Here is an 8,031-nt window from a genome sequence, read left to right as displayed (position 1 = left end):
TTAAAATCACAGAGACTCAGAAATATGTGCATATGTGCTTATAAGAGCATACTCATGATAGTTAAATGTCTACTCTCCACTGATGAATTCATAAACTACAGGATGAGGTTTAGTTATGAAAAGGAATGGGATAGCTGTATACTCTATTACATGGAATGACCTTTGAAACATGCTAAATGAAAGTAGCCAATTTTAAAAGACCAAGTGTGGTAGGCATCCAGTTGTACTCAATAGATATATCCACAGATACAGAAGGCTCATAGTGCTTGGGAGGAATTGAGGGGAAAGAGAAGAGGTAGAGTGTCTGGTAATGGAAGTAAAGTGGATTTGCTCAGGCCAGGTGAAGAAAATCGCTGCAAAATGAAACAGCGCTGCTAACAGTTTGCATGTACAAAAGACCATTGAATTAAAAGCAAATTTTAAATTGAGCCTAGTGGCACAGACCTACAATCTCAACACTTGGGGGATTATAGCAATAGGATGAAGAAATGAAGGACAATCTTGGCTTTATAGGAAACTTGAGGCCAGTCTGGGCTACAGGAGACCCTATCTGAAAACAAAATAAAACAAAGCAGAACAAAAAGATGAATTTTATTACATGTAGATTAGAGATCAAAATGGTGAGAAAATGCATTACTAGGGAGTTGTCCTGGAGTTCGAGCTGTTTTATTTATCAGTTTGTGAAGCAATGCATAGATAGAATTGCATTTTTTAAAGTGAACCCTCACAAATTCTATGCATTGCTTAATATTCTGTTGAGAACTGGCATGTGATGCTTCCATTCCCATGAGTAAATATTTATCTCTTTCGTTATTTCAGCTATGTATCTTGAGGAGGAAATGAATAAAAGGACATATTAATAAATAAACACCAACCAGTATATATTTTTATACAATAAAACGGAACCTGACTCTTCACTGGAACATTTTAAATTAGGCCAGTCAACATTAGAACATGGACCCCACCCCTTGCTGAGGAATCATGGAGAGTTGATGGCTTCTGGAGAGGAAGAGTTATTTTTCTCTAAATATGTAATCACTACTAGGTCAACCACAATCAACTGACTGGCCTCACACCTAGGAATATGTGGGCAATACAAATTGGACTTAATCAAAAAGAAAAAATAAAGAGATGCTATGAAGTTAGGAGAGTAGGGTATGGGGGGAGGGGCTTGGTCAAAGTTGGGAATTGGGCATGAATATGATCAAAATATATAAAAGATATAAAATTCTCAGAGAATTACTCAAATGTTACGTTTTTAAAAAAACATCACAAGCCATTTTTCTAGATTACTCAAGAGTCTGTAACAACCTGGTCATCCTATTAGCTTACTTTTGTTCAGCAACTTGCCTGTCCAACATCTATCTAATCTCTAAATCTTTTGCTGTTATAGGTTATACCAACTATCTACCTCTCATGTAGCAGTTGTCTATTGAGTTGATCCACCAACTGAGTTCCAGGCAGAAGGACATGACTGTCAGTGCGACGATCTTCTATTGTAGGGATCTTACTTAGGATATTATCTCTCTGAAGAGACACTATGACCAATTCTTATAAAGGAAACATTTCATTCCAACTGGATTACAGGTCAGAGATTTAGTACATTATCATCATAGCAGGAAGCATGGTGGCATGCAGGCAGATATGGTGCTCAGAAGGAGCTGAAAATTCTACATCTGGATCCACAGATGAGACTGTCATACTGGGTCTGTCAAAAGCATCTGAGAGAGACTTGAAGGCCCACCCACCTGTATTTTATCCAACAAGACCACACCTAGTCAAACAAACCCACACCTTCTAATTGTGCCACTGCCTAAAGGCCTGTGGAGGCTATTTTCACTTAAACCACTACAATAGGCTAGCGAAAATTTGAATTCTAATTCTGTGTTTAAATGGCTTGGAAGATCCCACTTTCTTCTGAGAACACCTTCTAAGACTGCCACAACAACTAGTAGTTCCTGGAGGCATTATGAAAAAAAACTTGCTTGTCCTTAGAGTCAAAAAACAAAACTCAGTGAAATTGAAACTTAAGGGTTCTTTGGAAAGTTGGTTAGATGGTGTTTTGTTGGGGCAAACACATAAAGGAACATCTCATTAAAGTAGACACCGGTGAAAGGTTAAGGCAGACTTGTGAAGGAACATTTTGCTGAAGCAGATACAGGAAAGAGGATGTTCTGCTAAAGTAAGCACATGAAAGGACTCATGATGAAGGATTCCTGCTAACAACTTGTATGTATTGGTGTGCCTTACATTTTGTAGGTGAGCTGCATTTGTCAGGACTCCATAGAAACTAAAGTACCAAAAAACTTCTGGTTACCACTGCAGTTGCTTGCCACCTCCATGGACTGTGGCTCATGGGATACACATACTGAGGCAAGAGCCATGCTAAGACAAAACATGTGCTGAAGCAAGACCCGTGCTGAGGCAAGGCATGTGAAGGACCAGTGATATTTGGAGGGTATAAATAGGACTCCACAGAGTGACAGAGACAGAGATTGTCTTGCTGGTACAGCTAGCTGTGCAATGCTTGTGGGTCTCGAGTCTTCACTGATATTTGCTTCCCTGAGAGAGGCACAGACAAGAATTTCTCCTGGCATCCCTCTGTGTCCCTCCTGCTGACTTGAGCCAAGTCTGAGGCTTGGCTGTCTCTGCTTGGTCACATCACCACTGTGGCTAACCCGACTCTACCAGTCTGGACTGCTGGTGTATCCATGACATGTTTGCAAATAGATCAAGCTGCAGCTGCCTCCTAACCTTCAAAATGAACTGCCTGATTTCCGGACAACACAAGTGGGAGTTGCTCCAAAGAACCTTTCTACACAGGTCCACCTGTCCTGTATCCTTTCTTTTCTACTACCTCTGGTGGGTGGTGTGCTACAAGGGAGATTAAAGCATGTAAGAACCATCATTAAAAATAAGGTTTGAAAAACTTAAAGTTACAACTAAGAGCTAACTCAAAAATTCCACCAACATCTTTGTTTCTGGTTAAGCCTGGCAGATGGAGGCTGGGGCTGCAGCTTGCATGAGGGTGGGGGTAGAGTGTTTGCCTGGTATGTGCTAGACTCTGGCGTAGCAGCAGTAGTTGCTCTGTAACCTAGCAAAGTTCTGTTCTTGTTATTTTATGGATGCTGATTATGAAATTTTATTGCTGGATCTGCTCAGCCTTAAACAGCTCTGCTCAACTCTGGATATAGCATGTGGAGCGGTAACCAACATTTATTCTGTTTCCTCCTTCTTTGTATTTAATGGATTCCAGGAGGCCTGATCTCTTGCCAGTGTTTTCTTTGTGATTTCATCCAGTGGCTGTCAGGCAGACACAGAGTTCATTTCTTAGACTCTCTGATTCTCATTCTCCCCCTCCCTTTCTCTGTCTTCCAAAGATTTATTAATATCATGAACTTAGAAAATTATACACTGTGTAATTTTTCTTAAAATAAACTTGGTTTTCTGAGATAAGATCTTCACTATTTGAATTCATTGTTGGGATAAATTTTAGGCAAAGTAAGCAGCAACTTATAAACATTCACCCTCCTTTACATTTTTCTTTCATTCCTTCTGGAAACTTCCTGTTAGTCACAGCAGTTCTGGGTTGTTTTTAGCTTAAGCTTTTCCAGCCAGTGTCCAGTTCTATTATTTAAAGTAAGTAAGATCATCTTTGATATCTGACCCTAAGTGAACTCAAAGGTTGTGTACAGTTACTGCTCTTTGTTCAAAGGGCTTTGTGTTTCCAGAAACTCACAGACTTCTACCAATTTTAGCACAGGGTACATTTCTACAATGTGTTCACCCTTTGATCATCCTCCTGTGTATGCTTGACAAACACAGAAGTAATATTGGTATCCCTGTGGACATTTCCCCCTTAAATTAACTGTAGGAGTTCTTCCCCTTTAAAGGAATCTGATTTCTTATTTGATGAATTCTAGTGTGTTTGGCCCATTTGTGTAATAATAAATCAGAAATAGGAAGCCTGATTCTCCAGACAAAGAAAATAAGATAGCTTGTTCATATGCCTGTGGAAAAACACCCAGCATATTTCTCAAAAAGCTACATTATATTAAAAGGGAGGATAATATTTTCCATGGGCCCCAGTTATATATATTAAAATGAACCACCTTGCTCTTGGGTTCATTGCATATTACTCAGGAGGGAAGTCAGAGGTACCATGGGATGATGAGTTGACCTTACAAGGTCGCTACCCCTTTTCTGAAACCGTGTACCCTTGCATTCTAGAATGGTGGCCATTTTTGGTTTTCCGTTTTGAAAAACTTAATCTTGATTCTGAGAATTTCTCCCTCCCTGCATTCATCTGGCTTATTTCTTCATTTTCATGTTTTTCATTTTGCTTTTGTTTGACACAAAGTCTCATATAGTGCAGGATAGCCTCAGTCTGCTATGTATCTAAGGGTGGCCTTGAATGTCTGTCTGATATTGCTACATCCACCTCCCAAGTTCTGTGATTACAGGTTTTGGCCATAATACCATACTTCAGTTTCTCCATCTTTGAGCAAATTTGGAGTGTTGGAATTCCTCAGGGTATAGCATATACACCTTAGCTTATTTCATCATTCTCAATATAATCAAGAGGCAATGACACTTCTATACATCACTATTCTGAACCCAACATTGACTGCCATATACATATCCTGATATCAATAATCCAGGACAACAGAGTGGGATCAAGATGTATAGCACCATCCCTAAGTTCCTCATTATCCTTAGGTGATGTACATTCAGGCAATGGTGCAATTATCTGGTCAGTGAATCAAGCAAGCAAAGCAGAAACTCCTCAGTGTTAAAGATCTTTCACTGACATGAGTTTACCAGTAAATCTGTCTAATTCATCTGTGATAATTCTTTTTTTAATATTTTTATTAGGTATTTTCCTCATTTACATTTCCAATGCTATCCCTATAATTTTGTTGAAGATATTGGCTGGCCCTTTAAGTTAAAAATCTTCATTCTCATCAACTCCTATTATCCGTAGGTTTGGTCCTCTCATTGTGTCCTGTATTTCCTGGATGTTTTGAGTTAGGATCCTTTTGCATTTTGTATTTTCTTTGATTGTTGTGCCAATGTTCTCTATGGAATCTTCTGCACCTGAGATTCTCTCTTCCATCTCTTGTATTCTGTTGCTGATGCTCGCATCTATGGTTCCAGATTTCTTTCCTAGGGTTTCTATCTCCAGTGTTGCCTCACTTTGGGTTTTCTTTATTGTGTCTACTTCCCTTTTTAGGTCTTGGATGGTTTTATTCAACTCCATCACCTATTTGGTTGTTTTTTCCTGCAATTCTTTAAGGGATTTTTGTGCTTCCTCTTTAAGGTCTTCTACCTGTTTAGCAGTGTTCTCCTGTATTTCTTTAAGTGAGTTATTAAAGTCCTTCTTGATGTCTTCTACCATCATCATGAGATATGATTTTAGATCCGGGTCTATCTTTTCAGGTGTGTTGGGGTGCCCAGGACTGGGTGGGGTGGGAGTGCTGCGTTCTGATGATGGTGAGTGATCTTGGTTTCTGTTAGTAAGATTCTTATGTTTGCCTTTTGCCATCTGGTAATCTCTGGAGCTAGTTGTTATAGTTGTCTCTGGTTAGAGCTTGTTCCTCAGGTGATTATGTTAGCCTCTATCAGCAGACATGGGAGACTAGCTCTCTCCTGAGTTTCAGTGGTCAGAGTACTCTCTGCAGGCAAGCTCTCCTCTTGCAGGACGGTGCCCAGATATCTGGTGTTCGAACCTGCCTCCTGGCAGGAGTTGTGTTCCACTCACCAGAGGTCCTAAGATCCTGTGGAGAGTCCTGTGGGGATCTTATGGATGTCTGCAGACTCTGTGCCCAAGGTGCCCTAGTGTTGGCGCGGACCAGAAGGGACGTGTGACCCTGGTCAGGACGGGTTTTCTGCTTCCCTAATTAATGCAGTCTCAGGTCCTGCGTGATTGAATTGGTGCAGGAGTTGTGTCCCACTCACCAGAGGTCCTAAGATCCCGTGGAGAGTCCTGTGGGGACCTTGGGGTTGTCCACAGACTCTGCGCCCAAGGTGTCCCGGTGCTGGCACTGACCGGAAAGGACTTGTCATCTGTGATACTTCTATCAAGTCTAGGTATTTATTTCTCTCCTCATCTATTTCTAGGACTCTGGAGCAAGGCAAGAAGCATCACTGCCTCTAGACGATCCTTGCTCAGTCCCATAGTCCAGTTGGAACTGAAGGATATTTGTCATTTTTGCACATGAAAACTATGCAGTGGTTTGTTCTTGCTTTGTAAGAAAAAAAGCCTATGTTGGTTGAAACTGAAAACATGACAGGAACTAGAGTCATCCAGGAGACACACCTCTGGACATATATGTGAGAAAACTTCCAGAAATGTTTAGGTGAACAGAGAATAGCCACCCCAAATGTGAGAGGCAGGATTCCATGGGCTGGAGCCTTCTGCTGAATAAAAAGGAGAATGTGATCTGGGCTCCTGCCTTCATCACTGTCCACTTGGGTGTTATGGATTCAATGTGACCAGCCACATCATATTGTCAACGTCATAAAACATCTCTCCCAGTTCTGAACCATTCAAATGCTGGAACTCCTTGAGGTGTAATTTGCTATTGTTCTGAATTATAATGTAAATATCTATCTGTGTTTTCAGGTGATCATAGGTGACCCCTGTGAAAGAGTCCTTAAATATACTGCCAAAGGGGTCACAACCCAGAGGTTGAGAACCACTGTTCTATACTCTCACACTATAAACCAAAGTAAACTCTTCCTTTTCTGAGATATTTTTATTGACTTCTTTATCACATAAGTAAGGAAAGTGACTCACTTCAAGCTAAAACTGTTGTCTGTACCCCTTGGACTTCTACAATTCTAGCTCCTTTCCAGAACCTCCTCTATCAAGAAGGACTCCTTACCATCCCAGGTTCTCTGAGCATGCTACCAAACATCCTTCCATACTGTCTACATCCAATAATAGTTTAATACTCAACTGAAATAATGTATGTCTCTAAAATGCAGAAGACAGAGATCAGAGAAGAAAAGCTTACCTAGAATCTAGAATGTGTAAGGTCCTGGGTGCACATCTGGTAGGGGTGGGTATAGATACTAACATAAACTATAAATGGGACTGACTAAACAAGGAAATTCTTTGGTCCATATAACAACAAATGTATGAAAAAGAAGCCAAATATGTATTCAGGAATATATGCATATACATAAATGTGTGTGACAAAAATTAATGAATAATAGAGGCCATGGATTTGAAGGAGAGCAAGGAGGGGTATAGAGAAAAATATAAAGGGAGGAAAGGGAAGGAAAAGCTCATGTAATCTTATTATAATCTCAAAAATAAATAAATAAGTTTAAAATCCCTATAAAAGGAGGTCTTCTTCCTACAAAGAATGCATATATTATGAATAAAAAATTTAAAAATAGGTTTTCAAATGTGTTTTCCATCTCAATCTAGTGGCAATGACATTTTCACACATCATTATTCTGAACCTAATGCTTTTGCCTGCCATGTGTATCTCCTAGGTATCAATTTCATATAGCAATATGTCTTCTATGCAGATAATGTAATAATAAAATTATCCAGGGGCTGGAAAGATGGAACATGGGTTAATAAAACTTATTGCTCATGAAGAAGATCCAGGTTCAATTACCAGTATCCATATGGTTCACAATCATTTGTAACTCCAGTTCCAGGGGATCCCAATTCCCTCTTCTTCATGGACAACAGGTACATACATAGTACACAAGCATACATTTGAGAAAAATTCATACATATAAAACAAACCCTTTTAAAAAGAAAGAAAATGATGAGTGGAGATTACCATGTAAGATGTGCCTGTTGAAGAACACCTGTAGTTTTAACACTTGTGAGGTGGAAAGTATACAGCCAAAGGCACCCTTGGCTACATAGGGAGGTGGAAGCCAGCCTGATCCACTTGAGAACTTATCTGCAAAATCCAACGAGGACTGGAGAGGAAAACAGAGAGAGAGATAGAGAGAGAGAGATAGAGAGAGAGAGAGAGAGAGAGAGAGAGAGAGAGAGAGAGA

The sequence above is a fragment of the Mus caroli genome, chromosome X (assembly GCF_900094665.2).
Source record: "Mus caroli chromosome X, CAROLI_EIJ_v1.1, whole genome shotgun sequence".
In the NCBI taxonomy this organism is placed as follows: domain Eukaryota; kingdom Metazoa; phylum Chordata; class Mammalia; order Rodentia; family Muridae; genus Mus; species Mus caroli.
The sequence above is the reverse complement of the archived record's forward strand: the minus strand, read 5'-3'. Positions refer to the sequence as shown.